Consider the following 25,704-nt stretch of genomic DNA (forward strand, 5'->3'; position numbering starts at 1 on the left):
GTAGTTGTGGCTCATGGGCTCTAGAGCACAGGCTCAGTAGTTGTGGCACACGGGCTTAATTGCTCCACAGCATGTGGGATCTTCCTGGACCAGGGCTTGAACCCATGTCCCCTGTACTGGCAGGCAGATTCTTAACCACTGCGCCACCAGGGAAGTCCAAGTTATCTACTTCATGTATAGTAGTGTGTGCATATGTCAATCCCAATCTCCCAATTTGTCCCTCCCCCCACCCTTTCCCCCTTGGTAAACCATAAGTTTGTTTTCTACATCTGTGACTCAATATTTACATTTTTAAAGCAACAAAAACATTTGCATAACAAATCTTGAAATGTATTAAGTCACTATGCATATCCATGATTTAACTGACATTAAGTTGACGAATATATTTCTAAGATAATAGAAGAAAGGTCTGAAGACCTTTTCTCATTTACTTATACAGGACTGGCACAATATTTTGAGTACCAAAATAGTGTCACATGTTACTAAGAATACAATAGAAAGGTTAAAGTGACAATGGGTAAAGTAGGAAAGAGAAAAGAGGAGAAAGCTCACAGGGGCAGGGGGAGAGAAAGAGGGAGGAAGAAAAGAAAAGGGGAGAAGAAACTAGAAAAAAAAGAGAGGAAGAAGGAAGTGAGGAAAACACATGGAAAGATAAAAAATTAGCTTTATTTTATCACTGCCCTGATCAAGGGATTGAATTCATTTCACATCATCATTTCACCAAAGAGGTTTAGGAAAGTAATTCTGTTTGCTCCAGTTGGTGTTTATTAAAGGGGAAAGAAAGTGATCACACTCTACTGTCAGCAAAAATTTAATTGTAGTAAAGCACTGAAGCTAATAAGCATTCATTTTCCTTGGCTAAGTTATCTTCAAACTTGTAAGAGAAATAATCTGAGTTTGTGGGAAGTCTTTGAATGTCTATAAAATAGGGACTATTTGATTTGTTACAGAGACAGTTCTCATCTTAAATATGATTGCATTTCTTTATGTTTTGATCAGTAAATCTTGAAACTAGTCCATGTTTCAAAGAACTATAAAGCTGGGGTTTTGGTGACTATAAATCAGATATGTAGAGTATGGTCCTCATTCCAGCATTGTCAGTTTGATTTAAAAATATCTGAAATGTGCTAGTCTACCCTTTCCACCACATAAATAGAAGCTATAGAAAAATTTAAGAGAGTCCCAACAGAAAAACAGAAAAAGACATGTCTCCCTGATTCTGACTCCTACTTCTGCTCCATATCTGCACAGACACCCACACACAGACACACAAATACACACAGATATACACAGACTCAAGTACACTCATATGAAAGAATACCTTGCTTTCTGGCTTAATTAAAATCTGGACACAAATTCAGTGGTCTATTTAAGAAAGAAGAGTGACTCCTGATTTAGGTGTTTGTTGGGTAACAAAGGAATTTTCTAGAAAATTGTATTAGTTTCCTAAGTTTGCCATAGCACAGACAGGGTATGGCTTAAAACAACAGAAATTTATTCTCTCATAACTCTTGACACTGTAAGTCCAAAATCAAGGTGTTGGCAGAGTTATGCTCCCCCTGGGACTTTGGGTAAAATCCTTTCTTCTCCTTAGTTCTCGGTGGTGATGGTCAAACCTTGCCATTCCTTAGCTTGCAGCTGCATCATTCCAATCTCCACCTCTGTCATCACATGGTATCCTCCCCTCATTTGTCTGTGTTCACACTGTCTTCCCTCTGAGCCTGTTTGTCTACTCTTCTTTTTTTTTTTTTTTTGCGGTATGCGGGCCTTTCACTGTTGTGGCCTCTCCAGTTGCAGAGCACAGTCATCCAGACGCGCAGGCTCAGCGGCCATGCCTCACGGGCCCAGCCGCTCCGCGGCATGTGGGATCCTCCCGGACCGGGGCACGAACCCGCGTCCCCTGCGTCGGCAGGCGGACTCCCAACCACTGCGCCACCAGGGAAGCCCTGTCTACTCTTCTTAAAAGAACACCAGTCATACTGAATTAAGGGCTCACCCCACTTCAGTGTGAACTCATCTGAAGTAATTACATCTGCAACAGTCCTATTTTCAAATTAGGTCATATTCTGGGGTTTTGTGGGTTAGGACTTTAACATAGCTTTTTAGGGGATACAATTCAACCCACAACAGTAGATGAAGTTACTTCTTAAACAAACAAAACTATTCCATTTCTGTTATCATATTAGAAAGTCTTCTAAAACCTACTAGGAACTTTCAAGCCTTCTTTTTTGGTATTTATTTAAACTGCTAGTTAAAACAATATAGATTTAGCATGGAAAATATTAAAAATACGTACGCTTATAATGAAGGAGGTTACAATCACCCATACAGATTTATTAACCGCAATATTATTTTTGTATTTATATGAAAGCATACTTTCATTCTGCATATACAATTAACATGTTTTACGCTGCAAAATATCCAATACACCAGCTGTACTTACAATATGTATCCACTAGCTGTAAGGTCATATAATTAAATAGTTTTCTATTAATGGGTATTCATTTTGTTTTCAAATATATCCCACTTTAAACACTTTTGTAGTAAACTGCACCTAAAATCTTTATCTACATTTAATATCATTTTATTTTTTCTGGTCTCTCATGCATTTTCTTCTCCATCTCTGAAATCTAAGATTGTAAGCTTCTTTCAGCTTCATGTTGTCATTTCTATGCAGCATTTTGTACCTGTTGTCCATCGCCTCTTCCTGGAACACACTTTCCTGAACATTTCATAATGCTACCTCTTTCTAAGCCTTCAGCCCTCTGTTTAGATAACACTCTGCAGATAGGCCTTTCCTGATGCCTTGCAAAATTGCGTCTTAGCTCCCTGTACTGTAATAAAATTCATAACACATTGTTTCTCATTTCAATTTTTGATTATAGTACTGTGAACGGAGGGTCAGTGACTTTCTTATCTACCCAACATTCCCCAACACACATAATGTATTTGCTCAACAAATGTCCTCCAATAGTCCCTATCTTAGAAATTTCACCACCAAACTTCCAGCTTCTAGACCTGAATTCTTGAATCTTGAAAGTCTTCTCAGTTACCATCTTTTCCAAGAAATCCACATTATCACTATATCTTACTTGATCTACTACAGTACTTACTTATATAACATCCACTCTCCACACCTGTCCTTTTTTAATGTACTCTCAATTTTCTCAGATGGCCTTTTAAAAAGATCATTCAAAACTTTGTAGTTCTATTGTTCATAATCTTCAATGGCTTTTACTACTTTCAAGATAAAGAGAAAATCCTTCACATTACTCCCAGGTTTTGCCTATGGACTTCCCGTCCAGCCTAATGTCACCATCTCCTGCCTTATTCTGCCCACCCCAAGTATACGGGCTTTCACTGAGATCCCCAAAACTGCCGTGTTGTCTTCTGCCATAAATTATTTACACAAGTTGTTTCCTTATCAGAAATGATTCTACCTGCTCTAACTCTGCATTATAACATTCTACCTCATTCTTTTTTTTTAGGTAGATAAAAACTTTTATTGGGTAGATCAATCCATTCATCTATTAATCAAGGGCATGATGCCTTAACAAATCACTATGTATATTTAACAAATAGTAGGAAGAAGAAAACTAGCATGTATTAAAAGCCAGATAAGTGCCAAGCCCTCTTTTTGTTTTCATTTTGTGTTTTGTTTTTTTTCTTTCAGCTTTACTGAGACATAATTGACATACAACACTGTATAAGCTTAAGGTGTACAGCATAGAGCGGACTCACATACATCATGAACTGATTATCACAATAAGTTTACTGAGTGTCCATCATCTTACACAGATACAAAATTAGAGAAATAGAAAAACATATTTTTCCTTGTGATGAACTCTCAGGTTTTACTCTCTTAACAGCTTTCATATATAACCTACAGCAGTGTTAATTATATTTATCATGTTGTACATGACATCCCTAGTACTTACGTATCTTATAACTGTAAGTTTGTACATTTTGACTGCCTTCCTCCAACTCCCCCTCTTCCCATCCCCCAACTCATTCTTTATTTTTTTTGGCCGTGCTGCGCAGCTTGTGGGATCTTAGTTCCCTGACCAAGGCTTGAAACTGGGCCCTCAGCAGCAGTGAGTGAGAGCGTGGGGTCCTAAGCACTGGACCACCAGGGAATACCCCGGCCCCAAACTCATTCTTAAAATATCAATTCTAAGGTCATGTGTTCAGAGAAACCCTCTCTGATTTTACTGACTTCATGATATGCCAGTATGTTTGTTCTTAAGGCATGAAAACATGTTGCAATTTTCCTTTACAGAACACCACTGATCAAATAAGCATATACATATGCTAATATCAGATCTTCCTTTTAACATTCAGGTGTAAGGTCAGTTCTGGGAGATGAGAGATGTGATACTCACCTGGGGACATGGTAGATACATGAGGTTTTTTCAGAACTTTGCTTGGAAAGAAGCTCATCTCTGTCCCCAGTTGTCATATCTCTCATCTCCCAGAATGGGCCTTGATTGCTTCCCCCTTATTGAGCCACTCTGGAACACACAGAGCTTCGCAGTGGACTCTGTGCGCTGGAAGATGGTAGGGAAGGAGGAACACATCAGTGGACTTCTGGGAGTCTGACAACTTCTGATTTCAGCATTGTCAAATAAAGTCCACTATAAGTCCTTCCAGTAAGGAATCTGGACAAAAGTATTACCAAGTTTTGGCTTATCTTTAAAAAGGTAGTAAAATATTATTTAAATGAAAAAATCTTTTGGGGAGGTGCCTTTTTTATCGTTGATTTTTGATTCACGATATATTAATTATCGTGGAAAAAATACAAATGGTATGAAAGGTCAAACCAATAAAAATAATCCTTCCTCAGATTCTTGCCCCCAAATACCTAGATTTTTTTCCCCAAAGGCAACCCTGATAATAATGCTTATTGTAGCTTTCCAGAGATGCGAGAGTTTCTATTATAAGGACAGATTTCTTACAAAAATCAGTGTGGTCTTGCCAGAATCTTGAATAAAGAGAGGCACCAGACGTTATTATTAATATGCATAAAAGAATCACACATCTTTATTGTCTTGTCATTCAGTTCGGCCATTTTCAGTATTGCCAACTCCCCTCATCCCTGTTTCTACTGCTACCATTTTATGAGACTTTTAAAGATTCTGCACTATAAAATAGTTCTCAGTTTCTCAACTTTCCCCATTTCCTGCTTAGAATTCACCATTATTGGTTCTGTTAATTCTGTTACCACTAAACCATCTGTTTTCTAGCTTCCAATATTTTGTTGATGTCTAACATACTCCTTCATCCTCCCCAGCTGCCTAACTTTATGATTCACTTTCTTTTTAATCCTGCTTCCCTTAATCACTTTAGTGAAGTTTCAGAGAGAGTGAAATTACATGCACATATCCAACTCACAATTTTAACCTAGAGTCTCTCATTGCTTTTAATCTCTTACAGCAGGAGGATTGGAAACTTTTCCTTTAAATGAACAGATAGTAAATAATTTAGGCTTTTCCTGCCAATTATACTCTGTCACAACTACTGCATTCACCCTTTGGGTCACAAAGGCAGCCATAGACAATATATAAATGAATAAGCACATTCGTATTCCAACAAAACTTTATTTATAAAAGCAGGTGGTGGGTAGGATTTGACCAGTGAGCCACAGATTATTGAACTCTGTCATATAGCTTAAAGAACTAATCACTAATTATCTCAATAATTTTCACCACATATTTCTTCTTCAATAGATTCTGAAATTATATGAAGGCCAGAACTCTAATCAGTCAGTCATTCTCTCCCTCTCTCTCTCTCTTTCACACACACACACACACACACACACCTCCCACATCATTTTAGTATGTGGAACCAGCACAATTCATGACAGGTAATCAGCATATATTATGTCCATCCCACTCTTCTTTTATGTTGAGGTTATTCGTTTGCTCAGGTTGAAAACAGACTCAATTTCATAATGAAGTCTTTAGAGGTGAGAAATTTCAGTCTGGGAAGGCGGGATGAGATGGACAGCTTTGTTCTAAATTAAGAGCCTCCTCCCTCTGCAGCTGGCTGTGGTTTTCTACCTCTCTGAGGTTGATGCATAAAGATGCAGCAAAAACAAAGGCAGCAGAACGTTCTTACTTAACTAGATCTGTTGTAAGACAGCATTGCATGCTCTGGCCCCGATGGGGGTTAAACATGACCCTTTCTCCTGTGAGCGCTTTCAGAGTGTTCTTCAGAGGATTCCCCACTGCCTGTGCCCCTCTGACAACTCCCAGGAGAAAGAGGCAATTGCCCTTGGCGCCCCCTAGCCTCTGCCACATTGCTGGTGAACACACAGCTTCTGGCCAGTGAGGATGTATCTAGGAGAGTGGCTTATGAGTCATGACATGACTTCTCAGCATTGCTTTCTAAGGGATGCATCCTTGCCTAAAGCTTCATTTTGGAATCTTTTTTTCTATTGGTTTTGGTATGTTAGTCGAAATTCCCAACTTAACTCCCCATGACATACACAGACACAGACACACACACATACACACAGACACACACACACAACTGATTTAGAGCCTAGTTTTTCTCTTGTCCTGGTATTTTTGGGTTTTGAATCACATCTTTTTTGGGGGTATTAAAGAAATTTGATTTGGTCTGTACTCTAATCTCATATATCTCATGTAAATATTCTCCCTTCCCCACATTCAGGCCTGCTCCATAGTCTAAAAATTTTGGTGGTAAAAAGGAAATGGTTCTGTTTGGCATTTTTCTCCTCCCAGTCTGACATCTGGCCTCAGGGTCAGATATAAAGGAGAGGGAATAAGAAGGTCAAGAGTAACAGGACTGTACTTAGTACTATTTGCAGGTCCCTTTTGTCTATGACCATCCACTGTCGTGACAGGTACCCAAATGCTAGACATTTTACTGATTATTTTACTGAATGTGTGAGCCCTGCCATCCCCACACGTCAATTCCTGGCAAGGGCTATGCACCCCTTGACTCCATTGGTTTTCTCCTAGGGTCTCCTTATCCCAGCAGGCATCTATCTTAATGCAGTGTGATTTATGTTGTCTTTTTGGCCCAAAGGAGGACACATGTATGTTAGCCATGTCAAACTCTACAAATGTAGGCTGCTCTGACTGCCAACCCTCTCTCCTGGTCCTACTATTTTAGGCTGTTTCAGATGACAGTCCACATTCTGGTTTCTCTTCTCAAGAAGCAAGCACGCATTTTATCACTGTAGGTCAACCCCAGAAAACTCCTGGAACACGTATCATGCTTTCCTAAGAACTCTTTTGACTCCTGATGGCAACATTTGGTGAGCCTATGACATCTTCGTCTCTGCAGTCTTTAGTCAGGGAGAGACCAGTTTTCCCAATATGTGTAAAAGATTTCCTGAACACCTTTCTCGGGCCATACAGTAAAAGAAGCACCTCTGGGAAGGGAGATTCAAAGGCACAGCCCATTCTACTTCCCTGGATTCTCCTCAAAGAGCAGAGTGTGTCTGCTAAGGAATCTTCTGGAAGTATGTAATGAGACTGACTGGCAAAGACCCAATTTTTCCCATTTCTGAAAAACAAAACAGTGAACGAAACCTATGGATCCAATTCTCTTCTGTTTACATATGAACAACTATAACCAGAACATATGCTTCTACCTCTAGTTCAGATACACCAACCCCCACTTCCCATTACTCTCCTTCCTGTGCTTCATTATGTTATTATTTTTAGTAATAGTCCTACGTTTTAAAGCTTATGGAATATACCTGTCTTTCTTGATCTGTTCTATGTATTAACATTATCCATGACTCCTACATTCTCTTCTCCTCTCCTCCATTTTCTCTCCAAGATTCTTTCTACAATATTACTCTTGCATTTGTTTATTTTAATAACATATCAGTGTTTTTGGTACAGAGAATTATAAGGAACATATTTTAAATGGCTTAGAAATCACCATACACACAACTGCTATTGATACAAAGAAATGAATATACATGGCTTTAGAAAATCAAACAGTACAGATAAGTATATAAAAGAATGTAAAAACCTTCATCTCTGCAATAGTTCAGACTCTTGTCACAAGAGAACCTGGTCCCCCGGATGAGAAATTTAACACAGCAGAAGCGAACAGATAAAAAGAAGCAAACACAGTGGAAAGTACAATTGAATTTCTGTTGCTTGAAAGAGAAGTCCCAACACACAGGCCAAGTGAATTATCTTTTTCATAACCCAGAAGTCCTCAAGTCCTGTTATAGGATTGTTTGATTCATTTTCTGGCTGAGACACCCATGACTAACAATGAGGTACAGCAGCCTACTTGCAGCTGGTGTAGGCACAGGGCAGAGGGATCTATGAACAGGTTTAGAACCCTTCCTCTCCACTCACTCTTCACAGGGGTCACCCTGTGGATGGAGCAGTGTGACCTTGCAGTGACCTTGTGGCAGGTCCGGGTGTGCCTGTAAGTGGAAGATCTCAGATAGTATCCTCCAGGCTTTTCATGTTGGAATTGCTTTAGAGCCTGTCTATATAAAAGGCCTGAAAGTACAGATGTCTTTTACACTCCAAAGCCTTGTGCAACTGGTAATTATTTTCCTTAAAGAGAGGTATTTCCTGAAACACCTCAAACATTTTGAAGTTTCTATTGCGATTCTTTTTTTTTAACATCTTTATTGGAGTATAATTGCTTTACAATGGTGTGTTAGTTTCTGCTGTATAACAATGTGAATAAGCTATATGTATATACACATATCCCCATATCTCCTTCCTCTTGCGTCTCCCTCCCACCCTCCTTATCCCACCCCTCTAGGTGGACACAAAGCACCGAGCTGATCTCCCTGTGCTATGCGGCTGCTTCCCACTAGTTGTGTCTTTGACATTTGGTAGTGTGTATATATGATTCTTTTACTTGAGTGTGGCACAGAATCCATAGAATCCCCACGATCCCACCAACCTCTGCAAGCAGTTTTGAATCCCCAGGTTCTCCATGGTAGAAAGACAGAGAGAACTGTACTGTACATTGGACCAGCTGGTGGCCATAATGTGTACTGCTCATCACTCAAATCTGTAATACGTTTTGCTTTAACTGCCCATGCAACAAAGCATACATGGTGGCTCAAAAGAACACAAGAAACAGTATTCAGCTATCTTCTGGATGGAGTAACATACTCAATCAACCTGTCCTTCACTAAGGGAGAATAACTTGGCATGGTCTTTACACTAACATAGCACCCCATGCCCAAAACTTCACAGACATAGTAGAATCTGACCTTTTCAAAGAACTGATCTTTTCATCTCCAGAACACATGTTGGTTAACTCTGTGTTTAGGGTACCTGCTACTTTTTGCTCTCCAAAAAATATAGATGTGATCTCTTTCATAAAGTGTGACATCCTGCAAACTGGCTAGATGATTAAGATCCCTGATCACTAAACTGAGGTACAGAAAAGGAGAGCTGACGCTCCAGTGATGGGAGTTTGCCACTGACATTAATCCTGCTGCTACCTTCTATAACCTCCATATTTTTCCAGTCTCACTGAGATCAGGAAGCCCATATAAACTGAAGTTCTCCTGAGAGTCCCCAGCTAAGAGACCATTCAGTCAGCAAAGAGCATTTCAACATGCTGGTGCTTTCCACATAAATGTATGGGTCAAACACACATTGAAAAAAAGAAACTTCAGAGCACTTTAAAGAGATGCTCCTTAAGGGTGAAAATACAGTATACACATAATCAATTCCTAAATTCCCTTCTCATTTAGATTATTTTCTCAGTATTTTAGCAGAGTCTATCTGGTCCCTCAGCTGACTTTAAATAGGGTCAATGATTAGTCCAGGTTTTTATGAAACAGTCAGACAAAACAGAAGTATAATATTCAGTTTTCAAATAAGCATTCCAAATGAAGATACTCTTATTTATGAAATTATATTACCAGATTCAAACCATTTTTAAATATTCCTCAGGATTTTTGTTGTTATTGGTTGGGTTGTTTTGCTCACACAAACTCCACATCCCTACATTTTTGTGAATATAGTCGTCCCTCAGTATCTGTTGGGATTGGGTCCAGGAACCCCCTCACATACTAAAATCAGCAGGTACTCAAGTCTCTTATGTATTTGCATATAACGTATGCACAACCTCCAGTACACTTTAAATCATCTCTACGTTATTTAAAATGCCTAATACAATGTAAATGCTACATAAATAGTTGTAGATACAACGTAAATGTTATGTAAATAGTTGCCTGTGGAGTGCGGCAAATTCAAGTTTTGCTTTTTGGAACTTTCTGGAATCCTTTTTTAAGAACTTTTGATCCACAGTTGTTTGAGTCCGTAGATGCAGAACCTGTGGATGTGGAGGGCTGACTATATAGTGTGGCTCTCTCTGAGAATGTCTTCTCTTCTTAAGTTTCATTCTAGCCTGTATTTGACTTCAGGGGCATGCTAGAATTTTATTTGTGTTGTTGTTGGTATGGTGTCAATGAGAGATGGGACAGGAAGAGAATATCAGTTTCCTATTTTGAGCAACTACCTCTGCAAAAGACTAACCTCACGAAAAGAACAATGTAGTAAGTTGAGGATCACTAGCTCCCTTTGGGAGATACAGAGTTAGTCTGATTGGGAAAAGATATTCCAGGAAGAATAAGAGCATTTTTTCAGAGCATGGAATCAGAAAACTAAGAGGCTGTTGTGGAGACAATTAATTTGGCTGGGGAGCGTTACACGAATAGGAGTAAAGAGCTATTGAACTGAACATAAAGATGTAGACTTAGTCTTAGAGGCTTTGAATCACATTTGTTTTTAGTTAGTAGGCAAAGATTTTGAACAGGACTGTGCTAAAATAGAACTGTTACTTAGGGAAATTCATTTGACAAGAATATGTAGGATGGATTAGGAATGTAAGATAATGGAGACAGGAGCACCAATTAGGTAACTAAAACAATAGTCTTGGCAAGAGGTAATGAGGCTTCAACTAAAATAATTCCAGGAGTGGAGAAGGATGGAAGGTGAACACTGATTTCTGGTCTCTCCTCTGTGGATAGATAGGTGCAATTGTTAGGCACGTGACCTCAATGTTGGGAGTGTTACTTTATATCAATCCACTTAATATAGCATATTTACCAGAAGGCTTTAATTCAACTTAACACAGGAATAAGAAATTGAATATGTATCTAAGATGCCTGCCTAGGTCAAGATATGGCAAAAGAGAACGTGGGAGAGCACATGTGTCAAAGAAGCATGAAGACTACATGAAAAGGGACTTATCAAGAGCTTCTCAAATTTGCAGGGACATCAGAATTGCATGGGGAATTTTTAAAACTAAAAATGAAGGTGGCTGAATCTCACCCTAGAAGGTCAGATTTAGCGATTCTGAAGTGTTTTCATATTCATATTTGTAAGAGATCTTCATGTGATCCTGGTACACAGTCAACACTTCACTAATCTACAGATGAGGATCTGCCAATGAGGAGACTCCCAGCTGAGCACACGCATCAATCAGGCCTTTACGGCAACCTGCTTTTCAGGTGATGATCTGTCTCTAAGGTTTGCTCTGTTCCTGTATGATTTTTTTTTTTTTTTTTTTAGTTGTGGCATGTAAACTCTTAGTTGTGGCATGTGGGATCTAGTTCCCTGACCAGGGATCAAACCTGGGCCCCCTGTATTGAGAGCATCGAGTCTTAGCCACTGGACCACCAGGGAAGTCCCTGTTCCTATACGATTCCACTCCATAGTTTTTACTCTGCTGCTCTCGATTATCACTATAGGTTGACAACCTGAACTTCATGCTTCTGTGTACATCTTGATAACCCAGTCCTGAACCTACCTCTGCAGTGACAACATTGGCTTCATGGCAAAGTGTCTACTTAACTCAAGAACCTTCCCTCTGTTATGAGGAGTCTCAGGTTTAGTAACCTGATGCTGACTTCTTTAAAAATGTTCTGACACTGAAGACTACCTCAACTGTAGTTAATTCAGAAAAGAAGATTCAAAGCTCTTTAGCTTATTTATCAAGAATTTCAATAGCTACATCCAATTTTTGTCACAAAGATTTTTGCAAAAGGTTATTTATATACATATGTGTACTTGGTGTGAAAATATATATTCTCTCACGCACGCACACACACACACACACACACACACACACACAAACACAGGGCTCTTAAATTTTACTGGAATAATTAATTCACCTAGCATGCGTTGGCAATATCTTTCCAGAAAATAGTTTATACTTTTGGACTCACCATTAATCTCACCAGGTCAATTTACAGCAGAACTGTTTTACTGGAAGAAATGCCAAAAGGTAAAATTACCTTTTATCTTCTTTGTAACAAATTAGCTTAATTCTCTATCTGATTTTTCTTTCCTTCTGCTTGGTCTTAGAAAAACTACTATTTTAGCTAACATAGGAGTTGCCGACCAATGTCCATGGACTGTTTCTATCAAGGAGATGTGTTTTCTTTGGCTAGAGAAGTATTTTATAATATTTAAATTTGAAAGTTTTTAGGTAACAGCATTCAATTTCCAATTAAACACAATTCTTAACATTTTATATTATCTTTGACCTAGATCTCCATGTATGCATGTTTCTTGCCTTATCTTTAATAGAATTTGAGCTTGAAACATCTGATCTAAAACCAGCTTTATATCTGACCATACACAAAATCCAGCTATAATTTACATACAGTAAAATGCAACAATTTTATGTGTCTAGTATCTTTACTTTGACAGACAAATACACCCATGAAATTAACACCACAATCAAGGTACATAATATTTCTATCACCCTGAAAGTTTCCTTGTGCCTCTTTGTTCTAAAATGTAATGTAAATGTTATCATAGAATATATTTTATCCTATTAGCTTCACTAGATCACCATCATTTTTGTCTTTTGAGATACAACCATGCTGTGTCTCTATTGCTGAGTAATAATTGCATCATAGGGATATGCCACTTTTTTATTGATTCACAAGTTGATGGACACTTTGTTTCCAATTTTTAGTTATGATGAATAAAACTGCTATGAACATTTGTACTGTCTTTATGTTGATATCTGTATTTATTTATCTTGGATCCTACAGCCAATAGCCTTGTTGTCCCCTTTATTTTCAAATGGCTCCATGCTCTATCTTATTTAATGAGTTCATTTCAGTAAACATCTACTGAGCATCTATTATGTACCATGCACTCTAGTAGACTCTAGGTATACAAAACATATAGTCAAAGTTTGCTTCTCATAAGGAAACAAATCCAGGATAATAATCCAACTTTTAAAAATTACCAAATAGTATGATATTTTCTAAGGAATATTTAACATACATTATTTGAGGGGGGGAGCAAACTTTTCACACAGGAAATGTCAATGTAATATAACAAAAGAATATAAGAAATTCCAATTGATGCTAACACCATGAAGAACAAAGAGTAACAATTATCTCTGGGGAACTAGAATTAAATTGGTAGGTGAGGATGTAAAATCTAAGTGGAGAAAAGACAGGTATTAAGTGTAGATATGTAGACAGACCTTTTGAATCTTATTTAGATGTAGAAATTGTAGGAAAGATTTTGCACAGAGGAGTAAAAAAAAAAAAATCAGCGTTTTGTTTCAGAAAGTTTACACTGGCAGCAGTACAGCAGTGTGATCTGGAGGAAGCAGAAGGTAGGAGCCAAACTTCTGCAAGAATTGAAGCAGCTTTGGGAGGGTTTGTTAACTGACTACAAGTAAGAAGGAGCAGAACTCCTAAATTTCTTATTGTGTAACTCATTAGATGGGATGTTTTCAATGAAGGTTTAAAAATATCAGACAACTGGTATATAAAGACAAAATTACCATCTTCTTAAATTCTCATGGAGTTTGAGGTTCCTGTGGTACATCTGGGTGGTTATGTCCAGTAGGAATTTGGCTGTACAGATCTGAAACTCAGGAGAGGGCTCTAGGCAGATCTACGAAGGCAGATTTTATTTTTATTTTTAAATTTTTTTAAAAGATTGTTTTTTGATGTGGACCATTCTTAAAGTATTTATTGAATTTGTTACAATATTGCTTCTGTTTTATGTTTTGGTTTTTTTGGCCACGAGGCATGTGGGATCTTAGCTCCCCGACCAGGGATTAAACCCGCATACCCTGCATTGGAAAGCGAAGTCTTGACCACTGGACCACCAAGGAAGTCCCAAAGACAGATTTTAGATTCACGAGAGTATAAGCGTCTATAAAACCTGTGGAAGTGAATGAATTAATTCACCCTTATGTATGTGGAATCATAATAAAAATTATGAGAGAATCCTGGTGAATGCCAGCAGAAAGGAGGCAAGGAAGTTGCAGTGTACTGAATGTTTATGTCCCTCCAAAATTCATATTTTGAAATCCTAACCCCAATGTGATGGTATGAGGAGGTGGGGCCTTTGGGAGGTTATTAGGTCGTTAGGATAGAGCCCTCCTGAATGAGATTGGTGCCCTTAAAAAAGTGAGAGCTCCCCCTTCCACCATATGATTTCAGAGAGAGAAGGTGGCATCTATGAACTAGGAAGCAGGCTCTCATCAGATACCAAATCTGCTGATACTTTGATCTTGTACTTTCCAGCCTCCAGAACTGTGAGAGATAATTTCTGTTATTTATAGCCACCCAGTCTGTAGTACAGCAGGCCCAAAGAGACTAAGAGAGAAGTGGACTTCAGGAAAGAGGTTGAAAGGAGAAGCAGAGAGAAATATGGTGAGCATGAGAGGTAGCACAGAAGACATTGTATTGTTTCAAGATGAGGAAGTGCACAGAATGGCCAAAGTTGAAGAGGTTAATGAATTTTTTCAATATTATGATTAGGAAATCATTGTTGAATCTGTAAAGAAGATATTTAGAAGAATAACATGGATTGAAGGCAAGAATATACAGTCCTGAGAAGTGAGTGTTAGGTAATAAAGTGGAAACATTAAAACAAAGTTGTCATAATAAAACTATGTGGCTACTAGCTCAATAAACACAGGGCCCTCAGAAGGTCTTCAAAATTGGAGGTATTTAAATATGACTATATTTTGATGGATAAAATAAAAATGAGAGGAAAAGATTAAAATAAGATAAAATAGGTTGTAATGTAGAGCAGGTGGTGAAATTACACTTGGATAAGATAAAGATCAGCTCGCTCTTTCTTAGACATGCGGTTCTCAAGGTGTTCCCCAAACCAGTAGCATGAGCATCTCCTTGGAAATTACTAGAAATGAAAATTTTCAAGTCCTGCCCTAGACCTACTGAATTAGAAAGTCTGGGCTTAGAGCCCAACATTCTGTGTTTAAAAAAAAAACCCTTCATGTAGCTTTTTTGCAAAATAAAGTTTGAGAACCACTGGATCAGACAAAAAGGAATGACAGAAGAGATTGCAATAGGTTTAGAAGGTGCCAGGTATAATAAACTGAAAGAAATCATGCTTAGTAGTTTCAATTACGTCTGTGAATTTGAAGGTGAGGCCAAGGATAGAGAACATATAAACATTTTGAGAGAAGTGATGAAATTCTTCAGTATCCACTCCCTGTAATGGAAGATGAATCTGGCTGCTGATGGGACATAAAAAAGGATTGCTGGGCTTCCCTGGTGGCGCAGTGGTTGGAAGTCCGCCTGCTGATGCAGGGGACACGGGTTCGTGCCCTGGTCCGGGAAGATCCCACATGCCGCGGAGCGGCTGGGCCCGTGGGCCATGGCCGCTGAGCCTGCGCATCCGGAGCCTGTGCTCCGCAACGGGAGAGGCCACAACAGTGAGAGGCCCACGTACTGCAAAAAAAAAAAAAAAAAAAAAAAAAGGATTGCTAAGTGTCCCTGAGGGTCCTGCTGAGACTTCAAAACGGCATCCTTCTTCACAGTTATAGGATTTTTCTTCAGTAGTTTTCAGTGACTTTTGATAAGGGAACAAAGTGGAGGCCTTATCTTAGGAAATGGGCCAAAGAAATTCAGACACTGATATTATTCTAATCATTGTGCCTTCTCCTCACAACCCTCTAAATTCTAGTATCTTAAAAAATATGACAATTCCTTTTTTAACCTTCTGTTTCATGACATGGACTAATTTATATGAGCAGTGAAATCATCTGGGATTTAGATTCTAGTGAGACAGACTAGTTGTAAAGCATGCAGTTTGCTTTAGTTAAATTGCTTGTAGCTGTACGAACTCATGGCAATACTGTTAATGGCTGTATTATCTCTCCACTCCAGAGCCATTAATGTGTCTCCACTGAAACTCCATGCAATAGAGTCTTATTTACTTCATTAAACACCATGCCTGGCTGGACTTCTTTGAGAGATATGTTTATTTCCTGCATGAAAGGCTATGAAGTTAAAAGTTCTGGAAGCCTTATACAGTGTTCTGACGACTGTCTACTAAGAACTGGACAATACTTTCTCACCTGTAAAATTATTTGAGTACTTCCTTATTTAATAGGTCACTGGATGCAACTTGCCTCCAAAAATCAAATTCTTTCTAGAGATTTAACAGAAGGGTTTCAATAGTAAGGATTCTGCATTTTCTTTTGACATTTGCTTCACCTAAAGTTTTGGAGACTCTTTCATCCTACACTTTACTAGGCAGTAAAAGTTATAAAGTTGAAGTTCACTTAAGCAAAGTTCCAAAATAGCTAAACCTCACTGCTCTGTATAACCAGACAGGAGGACCCATGAAAATGCATATTTCCTCTGGTATTTTACTCCTCTTGTAATTATCGTTGTAGTTTGCATAGCTGGTCTTACAAATTTAGCAGAAAAAGGAATAATTGAAATACTCTAGTTGATAAATTGCACATAGTCCAGCCATTTTACTCAGTCAAAAAAAAATATTTAGTGGCAAGATGATGGCTAGTTAGTAGAATGTCACTTCATCTATTATAGGTGAATTAAGCAGCATGTAGTTAGAGCCCAAGTTGGATTTCTGTATTTTCCAAACTGACATTTAAGTGACATTTCCAGCATGAAAGGTAATGACTTTTTATAACAATCATATTATGATGATGATTGCTTCCACATTCAGTGTGCTTCAATTTACACATGGGCAATCAGAACGTGTCCATAGTAAGTTACAGTCTCTCCACATCTAACCTAGTTCCAGGGTCTAAATTATTCATAAGGTCCTTATCATCTGGTGGGAGAATATGACTTATTTTCAAAAATCTATATTTAGATTACTTAAAGAGAGTGGCCATTAAAGAGAGAGAGAGAGAGAAATAACAAAGTTCTGTATAATATGTAAACAACGAACAGATGCTATAGAGTATGATTAAGTAAATAACTGATATTGAAGGCAGAGGGGAAAGATAATGAAAAGGCAAACTAACAAGTACTTTGCTAGTATAGAAGCTGAATCCAAACAGTCAGTGCTTCCAGACGCTTTTCTTCCCCATGAATTTTTTTTTAAATCCTTCCTTAATTTGTTATCTATTTAAGTTTCTTTTCTAGATCTTAGCTTGCATTTGGAAGTATAATGAAGGAAAAGGAAGCATAATGCTAGCAGTTTGAGATAATTCAGAGAAGTAATGCTACTAAAAATCTTACTATGGATTCTTATTGTCACAAATCATTCAGTTGTATAGGAAGACATAATATTGCACAAATACCGCAAGGACTATCAATGTTCCTCTGTATTTTCTTAATGTGCTTTTGTTGATGGCTGCTGAGACAAAAATAATCTGTTAAATCCATGTACTTTACAAGCATTATATGTGTTTGGTTTTGTACTTTGCATTTTAGGTAAAATCTTTTGTACCTTTGTATCTTACTTTAATAGTTTAGCTTGCTTGGGAAAGAAAGTTAAAGTAGATTATATTCAATAAACTATTATGAAATGCTATTGAATTACAGGCTCTTTGCTAGGCACTAGGGTTTGGAAGTTAATAAAAAGACATGGTTTTCAAGGTGTTCACGGAAGAGTGGGGAGATAAGCATATAAACAATGATGGCATCAAATCTAATTAATATGGATGGAGAGCAAGGTAGAGGGGGCTTTGGAGGGAGGTGCAGTCAATTACAGCTGAAAAGTTCAAGGAAGAGTTCACAGGAAAGTTGATAAGAATTATCCTTCTTCCTCAGGATAAGTAATATATATATTTTTTAAATTTTATGAATCATTTTATGACTTGGGAATTACAAACATTTTTACAAGTCTCTCCATCACTTTTCAAATATATATTCACATGTATATATATTATATTTATATTATATACATATACATACATGTCATATATATGTATGTACCTATGTTTATGTATGTATTTTGTTTCAGATGCTACGCAAAGAACTGAAAATTGTAACAAGTAAGATATATACAGTTTCTTCCTTCATGGATCTTTAATCTACTAGTGGTGTCCAGCTGGAGCTGAACACATTCCATATGCAAATATGGTGTGAGAAGAAATGTTAAAATTTTTATGTGTATATGTTTTAGTGGAAAGGAAAGAAATCAAGGACATTATTTACAATAATGTCCTCAGGTAAATCCTAATCCAGGTTATACTTCTCATGCACTCTGCCTTTATTATTCTGGTGGGAGGAGGAATCCACAAGGAAAAGTGAAGCACAGTACTCTCAGTTGTATACTTTTAATATATGTGCACCCAATTAAGTCAAATTTTGGACCATTGCTTCTAATATAAGCTAAAGTTTAGCTGCTAACCCAACACTAACAAAATTGAAGTGTCTTACATAGATTCTAGTTAAGGGACTACGGTGTGATGAAAATACTTATTACGTAAACACAAGTGAAATAAAAGATGACAGAACCAACCCTTTTTCTATTGCACAAATAATCTTGTCATTAGCCCCAATGTTCATCTGTCCCTTCAAGGTAAAAGTGATGCTGTAACAATGAGTGGGTAAGAAACTGCTTCTTCAAAGTAACTTGCGCTAAGAAGAGATCATTGTCAATACACATACTTAGAAATTTTCCTGGTTTTAATTGCTTTTTGTTATTGTCGTAAGTTAGCTTCCTAGCACATGCTGGGAGGCTGAGTTTGGGGTATAAGATCTCTATCAGGGAATAACACCCTTGAAAGGAAGTGGGTGAAGTAGAATTTGACAGAAACAGAAGTCAAATTATGATTCAGGACCCACATAGCCTTGGCCAATGTTTTAGTCAGCTTGGGCTGCTAAAACAGAATACCATAGACTGGAGGGCTTATAAACAACTGAAATTTATTTCTCATAGTTCTGGAGTTCTAGAAGTCTGAGATCATGTGTCAGCATGGTCAGATTCTCATGTGATTCCTCTTCTGCTGTTTCCTCACTGTGTACTCACATGCTGTTTCCTCACTGTGTACTCACGAGAGAGCTCTCATGGGTCTCTTTCATAAGGGCATTAATCCAATTCATGATGGCTCCATCCTCATGACCTAATTACCTACCAAAGGCCCGACTTTCTGATATCATCATATTGGGGGTTATGATTTCAACACATGAATTTTGAGGAGACACAAACATTCAGTCCATAAAAGCCAACCCCACAGGGAGCTCTGGAGGACTATTTCCTAACAGAATTGTCTGATGCCTGGTTGAGATACTAGATCTTAACACTCCAGTGTCACTCAGTTAGCAGATGCAGAATGCCCCAGGAAGGCATGAGCTTTGGTGAGGGAGCCTTCTGCAATTGAGGCAAGCCCTAAAGGGTCACAGTGGTGTTGAATTCGATTTTTTTTAAAGATATAATACCTTTCTATTCAGTTTATAGAATCTATTGATTGATGGAAACTAGAAAGGTAGTGCCAACTAGAAGAGATGTCACCCTCATCAGTGGAAAAAAGCTGACTTTTTTGATTGATGCCTATGAAATCTATGAATCTATGAAATGAATGTCTGTATGATTTAAAATCTATGGAACATAATAAAGACTATCTAGGGATAAAAAAATAAGTAGCCCATGCAGAGTGTTTAAAAATGATAATAAGAAAAAAATTTCACATATCAAGTCTGTTTTATTCAATATAATATTTACAATTTTTACCATCTATTGTCCTATGGGACTACAAACACTATAAAGCTAGGAACTAAATTTGTAGTTACTAAAATTCATAACTACAAATCTACATATAGTTTGCTGAAAGTATACTTTCAACAAATAAAGAATAGAAAAGAGACCAGTTCACAAAATATGAAAGGGTAGACACATGGTGGCTAATCCCTACCACTAAAAAATCACTAAGTGATAATAAAGGAGAAAAAATAGTATAAATATACAAGTACTAAGTTAAAAAACAATGAAATAACAGGGATATCAACATTTTTTAAGATGCAGTGCAGGTAGATGACTGGAAACCAAACTAGCAAACCAAAGAATGAAAACTGAGTGCTAAATGGGAGAAATCAAGATACGAACTTTTGTGCAAGAGAAATTCAGAGAAATTCAGGAATCTGAGGTACTTAGCATGTCCAATATGCAGTATAACAATATTGAAATACTGAAAACAATGTGACTTCCGCTTTCAGAGAAGGCATGGAATAAATTTGGAAGTTGCTATTCCCATCCTTTAAACAAGAAAAGCAGCAGAAACTAAAAATCAATTACTTTTCTTGTAAACATTATAGAACAGAGGTCACCAAGCAAAATGCCACCCTGAAATCTGGGGAGTCAGGCAAATCCAGAGTGATATTGCAATTGAAATCTGTTAATCTAGAGCTGTAGTTACTGGATCCATAAACAAGTAGGACCACTTAAAGGGTAATTTTGACTAATGCTGGAGGCTATGTGTGGAAGGGAAGAGAAACTCCTGGGTTCTTCGTTGAACCTCCACCGTTTCATGGGCTCTCTCTAGGAAACCATGAGGTTCTATGGTGAAGATCAAAAAAAGAACCCCTCTTGTCTCTGGCATGGGTAGAAGAGTATTCATTGTGAAACATGTCCAGTGCCTTCTCCAAAACACAGGTGCACTCTCCAGGGAAAAAGGGTTTGCCAGAAGGCAATTCTGAAATCTTATCCCAGCTGAGAAAGGGGAACTCCTCCCACAGGCAGGCCACTGCTGCTGGCATTCTATCTAACCTAAGGGGTAGAGAGCAATAACAGGGGACAGGACTTCAAGAAAACAGATGGAAATGTTGTCGCTCAGGACTAGTGTACTGTATAGGGGAAAAAGGTATTTCACCCAAGAAATACCTGTAGAGGTAACACAACCAAGAAACAGGGCCACTAAAAGACTGGGACTTAGAAGACTACAGAATGTTCCTCCTACCCCACATTTTATCACCAAACCAACAAGGCTTCAGTCTAATAACAGTGGATTACATCTGAAAAGGAGAAAGAAACAGACTCTTTTGAAAGAGTACATATGGAATCCCCAAAGTCAGAAGAGGAGACAAAAACGAGGACACTAGAAAAGATTAGAAGCTTGGTACCTTTAACTCCAACAATCATTAAAGCTCCAGCAATCATTAAACAGTGAATCCCATGTCCAGATTCATATACATCATCACATTAAAGGCCCATTTAATCTCATTTTCTATTGTCCCATATATTAAAACCCATATAGGTTTCCACAAAATCTTACAAAGCATGAAAAAAATGCAAGAAAAAACAAAACAGTTTGAGGAGACAAAGTTATCATAAAAACCAGACAGCTAAGACACAGATTTTGGAATTATCAGACTGAAGAGTTAAAATAACTAAAATTAGTTTTAATCTAGGGAAACCACTAATTTTTTTAAAGAAGCATAATTGGTGAGCTCAGAGAAGAGAAAAAAAAGTAGCTTATATAAAATGCTCCATTAAGGCCAGGGAAGATATAAAAAGAGGGAAAGAAAAAGAAACAGAACAAAGTCAACTAATAGAAAACAGTTTAGAATTTGGTAGATTATAATCCAACTGTATTGGATAATCACTTTATATGTAAATGTCCTAAATACACATAACAAGACAGATTATCAGTGTGGATTTTTTTAACAAAAGAAAAACCAAGAACAAATATATGCTGTCTATAAGTAATTCACGACTCAGATAGGTTAAATGTAAGAGAATACAGAAGTATAAACATGTGAACATTAGAAAAGAAAGCTGAAGTAGCTATATTTATGTAAAATATGGCAGAATTCCTAATAAGGAAAACTATAAAAGATAAAGAGAACATTGTTACATAATAATTATTGGTTCAAATTTCCAATAAAAATAAAAATTTGAATGTGTATGCACCTGAAAGAGTATCAAAATACATGAGATAAAAATGATGGAACTGATAATAGAAATAGAAAATTCTACTAAAGTAGTTGGAGACATCAACACTTCTCTATCAGTAATTTACAGATGAAACAGGTAGAAAATTAGGAGGGATACAGACAACATAAAATGTACTGTTAATCAATTTAATCAAATTGGTATTTATAGAGTTCTCCATTTAAGAGCAGGAAAATACACCTTCTTTTTAAGCTCACATGGATCACTCACCAAGATAGTCTGCATTCTGGGCTATAGAACATTCCCTAAACATTTATAAAAATATAAATAAACCACATTAAATATGTTCTCAAAGTACATGGAATTAAACCAAAAATTAACTAAAAATCAAAAACAAAAAGATAGCTGGAATTTTCCCCAAAATATTTGGAAAATAAACAGCATGATTCTAAATAATCAGTTGGTCAAAGAAGAGGTCTCAAGAAAGATTTTAAATTCTTTGAATTAAATGAAAATGAAAACAAAACATCTGAATTTGGGAAATACAGTGAAAACAGTAATTAGAGGAAATTTATAGTGTTAACCGAATGTCTGTTTTTGGTCTTTATTTTTTATTTTTTAATTTTTTTGGCGGTACGCAGGCCTCTCACTGTTGTGGCCTCTCCCATTGCGGAGCACAGGCTCCGGACGCACAGGCTCAGCGGCCATGGCCCACGGGCCCAGCCACTCTGCGGCATGTGGCATCTTCCCGGACCGGGGCACAAACCCGTGTCCCGTGCATCGGCAGGCGGACTCTCAACCACTGTGCCACCAGGGAAGCCCTGGTCTGTATTTTTGACCATTGTGATTTCCTACATCATAAGAGCAAAAGTGATCAAAGCATCTTTTGTTATAATGTTGGGGTTTGTTCCCAATTCCCAAAATAGCTCAGGAGAGATAAAAGTGAAAGGAGCATCTTTTATTCATAACATGCCCCTTTCAGCCACAGTTTATGTTAATGAGGTGAGTTTTGGAAAGCCCTCTGGACAGAGGCTGGTTGCCAGGAGAACCAACCACTTATCAGAGAGTTGGAACTTTCAGTCCCACTCTGGGCCTCTGGGGAGGGAAAAGAGACTGGAGATTGACTTCAATCACCAATGGCCAACGATCTTTTAATCAATCATGCCAATGGACATAATGAAGCCTCCATAAAAAACCTGGAGTTCAGGGAGCTTTTGAGTTAGGGAACACATGGAGGTATTGGAAGGGTGGCATGCCTGAGAAGGGTACTGAAGCTTGGCACTACTTCTCCCATACCTTGCCCTATGCATCTCTTGCATCTGGACATTGCTGAGTTATATCCTTTTATAATAAATTGATAATACAGTAAGTAAACTGTTTTTCCTAAATTCTGTGAGCCATTCTAACAAATTAACAAACCTGAAGAGTGGGCAGTGGGAACTCTGATTTAAAACCAATCAGTCAGAAGTACCAGAGGCTTGAACTTGAGACTGGCATCTGAAGTTGGGGGCAGTCTTGCAGGTCTGGGCTCTTAACTTGTGAGATCTGGTGAGAATTCCAGGTAGGTAGTGTCAGAATAGAACTGAGTTGAATTGAATTGAATTGAATTGTAGGACACCCAGTTAGTGTTCAAAGACTCAGAGAAGCGGTTGGTGTGGAAAAACCCCCGCATTTTCCGTGTCAGAAGTGTAATGTGTATAGTAGAAAGAAAGTGTCTTTCCTTTTAAGAACTAATGAAAATTTGAGCAACATTAATTAAATCAAGACTACGAAAACAACAGAGAAAACCAATAAAATTAAAAGTTCTTCCTCTGAAAAGATTAAAAAAAAATGAATAAACCATTAGCCAGGCAAGCCACAAAAAACCCCACAAATTATCAGTATCAGAAATGAGACAGGGTTCATCACTAATGATTTAATGGATACTAAAAGGATACTAAAGGAATAATACATTCAAGTCTATGCCCATACTTTGATAACTTACATGAAATTGACCACTTCTTTGAAAGACACAAACTACCCAACTCACACAAGAAAAAATAGGTAGTATAAATGGACCCATACCTATTAAAGAAATTGAATCAACAATTAATAAACGTCCAAAAAAGAAAGCACCAAACCCATATGGTTTTACTGGGGAATTCTACCAAATATTTCAGGGAGAAATGATACTAAATTCCCACAATTTCTTCCAAAAATTAGAAGCAATATTTCTTCCAAAATTAGAAGTAACATTTCTAATTCATTCTGTAAGGCCAGCATTACTCCAGTAATAAGACCAGATAGAGATACTATAAGAGAAAAAGCATCAAACCAGTATTTTTCATAGACATAGATGGAAAATCCTTAACAAAGCATTAGTGACTTATCTGGCAATATATAAAAGAGATAATATATTATGACCAACTGAGATTCCTTCCAGGAAAGCAAGGCTAGTCAACAATCATTCATTAAGCAATATATGTAATTCATTATATTAACAGACTGAATAAGATAAAACACATGAGCATACCAATGGATGCAGAACAAGCACTCAATAAACACTTATTCATGATAAGTACTCTCAGCAAATAAATAACAGAGGGGAACTACATTAATCTAATAAATAAAATGTACAAAAACCCTACATCGAACCTCATACTTAATGGTGAGAAAGTGAACAATTTCCTGCTAAAATTAGGAGTAGGGCCAGGGTGTCCTTTACTACCATTCCTTTTTAACATTATACTGGATGCCCTAGCAGACGCATTAAGACATGAAAAAAATTATATAGAGAGATATTGGAAAAGAGATATTATAATAAAGATCTTTATTCAAACATGACAGAATTGTCTATATAGAAAACCCCAAAGATTTTACAAAAATAATCGGGAGCTAATAAGCAATTATGCAAGGGTCACAGGATACAAGGTCAAAATACAATTGTCCACTTAAAAGTCAATTACTCTCCTATATGTCAGCAAAAAACAACTGGAACTTGAAATTTTTAAAAAAAAACTATAATAATATCAAGAAAATCAAGTACTTAGGTATAAATCTAACTAAATATTTACAGGATCTGTATGTGAAAAACTATACAACAGTAATGAAAAAAACCAAAGAAGACATAAATAGAAAGTGAAATATTCTATGTTCATATATTGGAGAAATTAATATTGTGAAGATGTTATTTCCTCCCAATTTGATCAATAGATTCAACACAATTCAGATCAATGTCTCAGCAAGCTGCTTTGTAGATACTGACAAACTGATTCTAAAATTTACATGGGAAAGCACAGGACCTAGAATAAACATTACATAATGAAGTCACCTATTGACTGTTTTCCCATTCAGTGTTGCCAAGTGTGTAAAATGATTTGGAAGTGTGAATCAAAATATAATGATATGATTTAAGAAAATGTTTCTGTATTCACTCAAGTAAAAGTGAAAGAGAGAGACAGAAGTAAAGAAGGAAGGAAGGAAAAATAAAGGAGGAAGGGGGGAGAGAGAGAGAAGAAAGAAAAGAAAGAAAGAGAAAGAAGGAAGGGAGGGAGGGAAGGAAGAAAGAGAAATGACAGGAGGAAGGCAAAGGGAAAAAAAAGAAAAAAATAGATACGTTGATTAGAAAAACAGTTTGGGGCTGTTT

At 37.3% G+C, this 25,704-nt stretch overlaps 1 protein-coding gene across 5 annotated transcripts in view; it reads right to left on the bottom strand.

Annotated features, from left to right (window-relative positions):
• The window catches only part of LOC307184502 (uncharacterized protein), a 300,163-nt gene that overhangs the window by 161,021 nt on the left and 113,438 nt on the right, over nucleotides 1–25,704 (bottom strand). The gene's annotated exons all lie outside the window — the stretch shown is intronic.

This window comes from Stenella coeruleoalba (genome assembly GCF_951394435.1).
Source record: "Stenella coeruleoalba genome assembly, chromosome: 3".
NCBI lineage: Eukaryota > Metazoa > Chordata > Mammalia > Artiodactyla > Delphinidae > Stenella > Stenella coeruleoalba.